The following is an 8,686-nucleotide window of genomic DNA, read 5'->3' on the forward strand; positions in this document are numbered from 1 at the left end:
CATCAATTGTTGTTTTTGCATTCATCACCCCGAGTGGGATGGGTATGCTCAGACGTGAGTCCTATGCTCTCCACACCACTGGAGTCAAGCTATCCTGGCTAAAGACAGCTGATAGCCAGAAACCGGTCCTAGGATGCTTGATTCCGGTCCAGTAAAGACATGGCTTGGCAGTTCGGGCTTGACTGTTCCCATGAGGCACAGGGTCAAGTCTGATTTGCATATGGCCATATCTGAACTGGGGTGGTGTGGAGTGCAAAAAAATGATGGATTTAGGCCCAGATCTCTGTACTGGGGTGAATGTATGACATTTTTCTGCATTCTGTCCATCAATTGTTGATTTGCATTTGTCACCCCGAGCGGGATGGGTATGCTCAGACGTGAGTCCCATGCGCTCCACACCACTGGAGTCAAGCTATCCTGGCTGAAGATGGCTGATAGCCAGAAACCGGTTCTAGGAGGCTTAATTCCGGTCCAGGAAAGACATGGCTTGGCAGTTCGGGTTGGACTGTTCCCATGAGGCACAGGGTCAAGGCTGATTTCCATATGGCCATGTCTGAACTGGGGTGGTGTGGATTGCAAAAAAATGATGGATTTAGGCCCAGATCTCTGTACTGGGGTTAATGTATGGCATTGGCCTGCATTCTGTCCATCAATTGTTGTTTTTGCATTTGTCACCCCGAGTGGGATGGGTATGCTCAGACATGAGTCCCATCCTCTCCACACCACTGGAGTCAAGCTATCCTGGCTGAAGATGGCTGATAGCCAGAAACCAGTCCTAGGATGCTTGATTCCGGTCCAAGAAAGACATGGCTTGGCAGTTCGGGCGGAACTGTTCCCATGAGGCACAGGGTCAAGGCTGATTTGCATATCGCCATGTCTGAACTGGGGAGGTGTGGAGTGCAAAAAAACAATGGATTTAGGCCCAGATCTATGTACTGGGGTGAATGTATGACATTGTTCTGCATTCTGTCCATCAATTGTTGTTTTTGCATTTGTCACCCAGAATGGGATGAGTATGCTCGGACCTGAGTTCCATGCTCTCCACACCACTGGAGTCAAGCTATCCTGGCTGGAGACGGCTGATAGCCAGAAACTGGTCCTAGGATGCTTGATTCCGGTCCAGAAAAGACATGGGTTGGCAGTTTGGGCAGGACTGTTCCCAAGAGGCACAGGGTCAAGGCTGATTTGCATATGGCCATGTCTGAACTGGGGTGGTGTGGAGTGCAAAAAAACAATGGATTTAAGCCCAGATCTCTGTACTGGGGTGAATGTATGACATTGTTCTGCATTCTGTCCATCAATTGTTGTTTTTGCATTTGTCACCCAGAATGGGATGGGTATGCTCGGACCTGAGTCCCATGCTCTCCACACCACTGGAGTCAAGCTATCCTGGCTGAATATGGCTGATAGCCAGAAACCGGTCCTAGGATGCTTGATTCCGGTCCAGGAAAGACATGGCTTGGCAGATTCGGGCTGGACTGTTCCCATGAGGCACAGGGTCAAGGCTGATTTGCATATGGCCATGTCTGAACTGGGGGGGAGTGGAGTGCAAAAAAACTATGGATTTAGGCCTAGAACTCTGTACTGGGGTGAATGTATGACATTGGTCTGCATTCTGTCCATCAATTTTTGTTTTTGCATTTGTCACCCCGAGTGGGATGGGTATGTTTAGACGTGAGTCCCATGCTCTCCACACCACTGGAGTGAAGCTATCCTGGCTGAAGTCGGCTGATAGCCGGAAACCGGTCCCAGGATGCTTGATTCCAGTCCAAGAAAGACATGGCTTGGCAGTTCGGGCTGGACTGTTCCCATGAGGCACAGGGTCAAGGCTGATTTGCATAAGGCCATGTCTGAACTGGTGTGGAATGCTAAACAACAATGGATTTAGACCCAGATCTCTGTACTGGGGGCATTGTATGACATTGTTCTGCATTATGTCCATCAATTGTTGTTTTTGCATTTGTCACCCCGAGTGGGATGGGTATTCTCAGACGTGAGTCCCATGCTCTCCACACCACTGGAGTCAAGCTATCCTGGCTAAAGACAGCTGATAGCCAGAAACTGGTCCTAGGATGCTTGATTCCGTCCAGTAAAGACATGGCTTGGCAGTTCGGGCTGGACTGTTCCTATGAGGCACAGGGTCAAGGCTGATTTGCATATGGCCATGTCTGAACTGGGGTGGTGTGGAGTGCAAAAAATGATGGATTTAGGCCCAGATCTCTGTACTGGGGTGAATGTATGACATTGTTCTGCATTCTGTCCATCAATTGTAGTTTGCATTTGTCACCCCGAGTGGGATGGGTATGCTCAGACGTGAGTCCCATGCTCTTCACACCACTGGAGTCAAGCTATGCTGGCTGAATACGGCTGATAGCCAGAAACCGGTCCTAGGATACTTGATTCCGGTCGAGGAAAGACATGGCTTGGCAGTTCGGGCTGGACTGTTCACACCACGATCACCTGCCTGCAGTACCTCTAGTCACCACTAGAGGTCACTGTAATGCTAAAGAGCTATCTGGTGCTTTTATGCACACAAATGTACTTTTAAGTGCTACTGCTTGAGCCTGCCTGCTGAGGACACCTGCCTTCTGAACCTGTCTTTCCTGCCTGCTTGGGATCACTGTCTGCTGAGGACCACTGCCTGCTGGGGACTCCTGCCTACTGAAGCCACCCGCCTCCTGGAGCTGCCTGCCTGCTGAGGGCTGCCTGCAGGGGCTGCCTGACCTGATGGAGCTACCTGACCTGCTGTGCTGCTTTGAACTGCTGGAGCTGCCTGCCTGCTGTGGACTGCCTTCCTGCCTGCTGTGGACTGCCTGAGGAGCTGGTTGCCTGTTTGGGATCCCTTGCCAGCCTGAAGGAGACTCCTGCCAGCCCCCTCTGTGACACCCATTCTGCTGGAGCTGGGGGTCTGCCAGTGTCCTCCACCCACCTGAAGGAGACCCTGTCCACTGGCCTGAGGATCATTTACCTGCTTCCAGCTCCCGGAGGAATCCCTCTTCTTCTTCTGGGTACAGCACAGCAAAGCAGCAGGATGAGCAGACCTTTGAATCCATGGTTGTACAACACTGTAAAGTTGCAGAGAAAGGTAGAGTCAGATGGCACCACACAACACCTAAGCAGGTACATATTCACTGAGCTGCTGGTAACCAAGATGGGGTTCACAGCAACAGAAACCTGATGCATCATGACGGATGCACCCAAAGGCACCTACCTACTGACGTTCATGTCCGAACAAATCTGCAGGAGGTATTGGCAGATGTGCTGGTCACGAAGGGAGGAGAAACCCTTCTCTGACTTCCACCTGGAATGCCAGCTCGTGCTGGAGGTCAAGAGAATGACCGTGCACGTCTACAACCCACATGTCAATGTCCAAGACCTGACAACCTTCCTACGCCTCCACTGCACAGTGACTAAAGAACTCTCCCGCAACCTGGACAGTGATGGCATCTGGGATGGTAAATGGACAGCAATGGTGAAGCTGAAGGAGGACCCGTTGGCCCCAGATTGAATCCACCACCCCCCTTCCAGTTTCTCTCTAGGGCGCGACTCAGGATACCTGTACTACCCTGGACAGCCCAAATTATGCAACAGGTGCAGCAAACCAGGCCACACTGGCAAAGACTGCACAGCCCAAATATGCAGGAACAGCAAAAAAAGAAGGCCACACAGCAAAAACCTGCAAAGAGAAAACCCCATGCAACCTCTGTGGGGGTGTAGGCCATCTCTTTAAGGACTGCCTAAAAAGAGCCAAATCCTACGCATAAGCTGCCAAACCTCAGGGGAGAGGCCAACCATAGAAGGAGGAGGAGGCATAAGTGACCCTTCGTCCAGTTCCAGTACCAGCCCCGTGGGAGGAGAGGGGGACTGGGAAAGGGAAGGGCCACAAACAGAACATGCCCAAGCCCAAGCAGGACACCGCCAAGGTCCCAGAGACACAGACACCCAACAATACCATCCCTGAGCCCGGTGAGCACAGTGAGCAAATGGAGACTCCCACCCCAACTGCCATTGAGGACCCGGAGGAAGGTGCCTGGACAACACAGGAAAAAGAGACACTCAACGGACTCTGAAGGAACAAGCAAGAGACCCGTGAGCACCCACAACTCCTACTCCGTGCTCGAGGATCCAGAAGAAGAAATGCAGCCGGAACAAGACACCCCGAATGAGCAACTCAAGCAAGTGACGGAAGTGCTGAGGGAGATGAGGGCTCTGGCAAACTCCAAGGAAGCGTCCCCACCCCCATTGCCAACAAGAGTAGAAGAAGTAGAGACCACCATCGAGGGCCAAGAGAAAGACTTGCCCATCACCCCAGAGGAGGCAGACCACAAGCCCAGCCAAGAGGGTGCAGCAGCCATCGTGCAACAGCGAGCAACAGTGGCCGAACAGGAAGGCCCAGCACAAGAGACCCAACAGGAGGCTAAACCAGCACGGTAAGTAGTCTTGTCGAATGTATTTGTAGCCAATTGCCTTGACTTGATAATTAGTCTTTAAGTATTAAGTTTACTCTTAAAAACGAATTAATGATGGCTATTTCATTATTTTCCGTAAATGTCAGAAGTATTAGAGACAAGCGCAGATGTGCTACTACTTTAAGTTTTCTTGCCAGCCAGGAGTGTGATGTGTACATGATTCAGGAATGCTCCATCCCCTTTATAACATCATACACACACCTAGCACAGCAGTGGACCCTAGGGCCTTCCTTTTGGTCTGGGGGGAACAGCAGTTGGTCTGTAGGAGTGGCTACCTTAGTCAGAGGAAGGCGTTTCACGATGGACTCAGTCACCGAGATGTAGGGCGGCAGGGCTCTTGTCGTCGACGGTTCTTGGGCAGGAGTACCAGTTAGACTCATCAACGTGTACGCCCCTTCTGACGTAGGCGAGCGACGGGACCTGTTTCAGCGCCTCAGGCCACAGTTGGTCACCTCAAGAACAATTTTGATGGGTGGGGATTTTAACTGTATTCTAGAAGCAGGTGGTAGATGTGGGGCCAGGGCTGGGGAAGGATGGATGGATGATGCTGCGAGACTACTGGTAGAGATGGTGGGTGAGGCCTCCCTGACAGACGTCATTTGGCCCATGGGGGTGGATGCCAGGAACTTCACCTGGAGTCGCCCTGATGGTTCCTTGCGCTCCAGGATAGACTTCATCTTCACCTCTCAATCAGTGAAGCTCATGCAACATTCATTGGTGACAGTTCATTTCTCTGACCACAGAGCTATCCACTTCCAAGGGGAACTGACGGGCAAGTTCCTGACAGGTCCAGGCACTTGGAAACGGAATATCTCTCTGCTGGAGAAAGAGGGTGTGATGGAGGTGTTGAGGGAGACATACACCCAGTGACAGGCCATGAAAGACACATTCGAGTCTACAGGGGAATGTTGGAAATGGGTCAAAGGCAGGCTCTAGGATTTTTTCAAGAATGTGGGCAGGCAGGTTGAAAGGGGGAGAAGAGGGAGTTCAGTAGACTACAGGACGACCTCCAACTCCGGGGATGGGACGTCATGAGCCCCCTGGAATAAGTCATGAAAGAGCTGAGCGAGCACTTTCACGACGAATTCAGGAGGCTCATTTTCCGTTCCAAGGTGGAGAACTTGGAGAAGGGGGAGAAATGCAACTCCTTCTTCTTTAGGAAAATCCACTCTGCGCACACCCCTCTGGTTGAACTGCGCAATAAGGAGGGGACCCTCTGTGACACAAGGGTGGACATTAGGAAGGTAGTGACAGATTTCTATGGGGACCTCTACTCAGAGAAGAGGTCAGAGGGAGACCAGGCAGAAAAGTTTTTGTCTGGTATCCCAAGAACTGTTTCCCCAACAGTGAGAGAAGCCCTAAATGCCCCCCTGAATTTGGATGAGCTGCACCTTGCAGTTAAATCCTTCAAGTCAGGAAAGACACCAGGTAGTGACGGTCTCCCAGTCGAGTTGTATGCCTCACTGTGGGACCTAGTGGGACCGGATCTCCTGCAGGTGTATGAGGAGATGGAGAGGGAGAGAATCATGCCCCACACTCTGAGGGAAGGAATGATAGCTCCCTTGTATAAACATAAGGGGGAGAGATGTGACCTAAAGAACTGGCGTCCCATCTCTCTCCTGAATGTAATCTACAAGATCCTCGCAAAGACACTAGTGAACAGACTGAAGGGCCCCATGGGAGAGTTAGTACACCCGGACCAAACCTGTGGGGTCCCGGGGCGCAGGGGCGCAGATAGCCTGGCACTGATAAGGGACACGATCCAGTACATCACGGACCGCAAGATCCGGGCTGCCCTGGTCTGTCTAGATCAGGAGAAGGCATTCGACCGCGTCGCCCATGAGTTCATGGAGAGGGTACTGCATGGTTTTGGGCTGGGGGAGGGCTTCTGCGGTTACGTTAAAGTAATGTATAAAGACATCTTCAGTTCAGTCATTGTAAATTGTTGTAAAACAGACCCCGTTCCTATCAGGTCTGGGGTAAGACAAGGCTGCCCACTCTCGCCACCTCTGTTCGTTTTGGTTATAGAGTTTCCCGCCGAGTACATCAGGAAGAACCCAAACATCAGAGGGATCCAGACACCCAGCGACGCGAAGAAGGAGGTCAAGTGTTCGCTGTACATGGACGATGTCACCCTCTTTTGCACGGATGGAGAATCAGTGAAATCCCTGCTGGAGGCATGCACAGACTTCGGAAAGGCATCAGGGGTGAAAATCAACGTGGACAAGTCAAAGGCCAAACTCTTCGGGTGATGGGACCTCTGAAACGAGCCTCCCCCCTTCCCCATCGAGGCAGGACTGATGAAGATCCTCGGCGTCTGGTTTGGAGGACCAGGGGCAAAGTGAAGAGCTAGAACGAACACTTGGCCAAGGTGAAGCAGAAACTGGGCCTCTGGAGCCTGAGAAACCTGAGCATTGAAGGGAAGGCTCTGGTGCTCAGGAACGATGCCCTGCCCGTGCTGCAGTATGTGACACAGGCCTGGCCACTCCTGGCCTACGTAGCACGGGCCATAAACAGCATGGTGTTCCATTTCGTCTGGCACTCGAAGATGGACAGGGTGAAACGATCGGTCATGCACAAGGAACACCGCAAAGGAGGGAAGGCAGTCCCCGACATCCCAATGATCCTCAGGGCTTTCTTTGTGTGTGGCTGCGTCCGAATAACCCTGTTAAATCTGAACAAGGACCACTCTGCACACAAAGTCTTCCGCTTTTTCCTTCTCCCGGTGTGGAGACGGCTGGGATGGGATAAGTGGGAAAATGCAGTGACTTTCAACTGGGACCTCCCATGGTACTACAGGGAGGTGGAAAAGTTTGTGGGTGAATTTGGGCTGAACTGTGTCACTCCTTGCCTTTGGAAGCCCAAGACAATCCGCAAACTGATCAGGACCAGGGACTCCACAGAACCAGTGAGCGACCTGCCACCAGCAACAGCAATGTGCGTGTGGGGGAATGTATCCTCCCCAAGTCTGACAAACAGACACAAGGACATAGCATGGATGACTGTGAAGGGGGGCCTGCCAGTGAGGTCCTTCATGCACTGCAGAGGCCTGTGCCCACACAGGAACTGCCCAAGGGGATGCCCCACAGAGAAATCTGCACACCATCTCTTCTGGGCCTGCCCCTTTGCCCAGAGACTAAGGGCGGCCTTACGACAAGAACTGCTAGCCCTAATCCCCTACGAGAACATTACTGAACAGTCCACGCTGTTTGGGCTGTTTCCAGGGACACACACAGAGGAAGCTATCCAGGGGTGCTGGAGGCTCCTCTGCTGTATTAAGGACATTCTCCTGTTCGCCAGTACCCGCCTGGTGACCAATGGAGAGGTGGTGAACTGAGAAGGGTGCCGCAGGATGTGCTCAGCCTGCTTAGAGACTATGCAGCCATGGACAAGCAGGAAAGTGAGGAAGGTGAAGAACTGTGACAAATCCCCCCTACCCCACTGGTCTCTTTAAAGTGGCAGCCCCATTAAAAACTGCAAACGCTATCTGCAGACATTTCTGAACCCCAAACTGATGACTTGTAAATGTTAAATGCATTGATTAAAAAGTTAAAGTGGGCTGCCTTCCTTAAGGGGGAGGTACCACTTCCTTAAAAACTTTGTATCGCAAACTTTTAAGCACTTAACAAAAGTCTTTGCCCCAAAACTTAAAAAAACAGTCCTAGGATGCTTGATTCCGGTCCAGGAAAGACATGGCTTGGCAGTTCGGGCTGGACTGTTCCCATGAGGCACAGGGTCAAGGCTGATTTGCATAAGACCATGTCTGAACTGGGGTGGTGTGGAGTGCAAAAAAACGATGGATTTAGGCCCAGATCTCTGTACTGGGGTGAATGTATGACATTGTTCTGCATTCTGTCCATCAATTGTTGTTTTTGCATATATTTTGATTGAGCCACATCCCCAAATTTTTTGGGGAGGTGTTCGGGGTAGGTGGAGGTCCCCAATTTGCTAGCCAGGTAATCTCGGTGTGTGAGCTAAGACTGCTGCCCAAGATCATGAGCTCAGTTTTATCCCTATTAAGCTTAAGGCTGCACCTGGCCATCCAAGTTCCTATTTTTTCCAGACCAGGGGTTAGTTGCCAATGGTTGGAGTTAAGGGTGTCTGCAATCGATACCACTAAGTGAGTATCATCTGTGTATGACTTGATGGAAAGTCCGAATTCCTGCACTATATGAGCCAGTGGGCTCAAGTAAATGTTAAAGAGGGTCGGGCTCAGG

The 8,686-nt window shown here is 51.5% G+C and overlaps 2 pseudogenes; both read left to right on the top strand.

The window, feature by feature from the left end:
* Positions 1–3,031: 3,031 nt before the first annotated feature.
* On the top strand, positions 3,032–4,434 carry LOC147679501 (uncharacterized; annotated as a pseudogene).
* Positions 4,435–6,589: 2,155 nt separating this feature from the next.
* Positions 6,590–7,892, top strand: LOC147679502 (uncharacterized; annotated as a pseudogene).
* The last annotated feature ends 794 nt before the right edge of the window (positions 7,893–8,686 follow it).

Source organism: Lissotriton vulgaris, chromosome 11 (genome assembly GCF_964263255.1).
Source record: "Lissotriton vulgaris chromosome 11, aLisVul1.2, whole genome shotgun sequence".
In the NCBI taxonomy this organism is placed as follows: Eukaryota; Metazoa; Chordata; class Amphibia; order Caudata; family Salamandridae; genus Lissotriton; species Lissotriton vulgaris.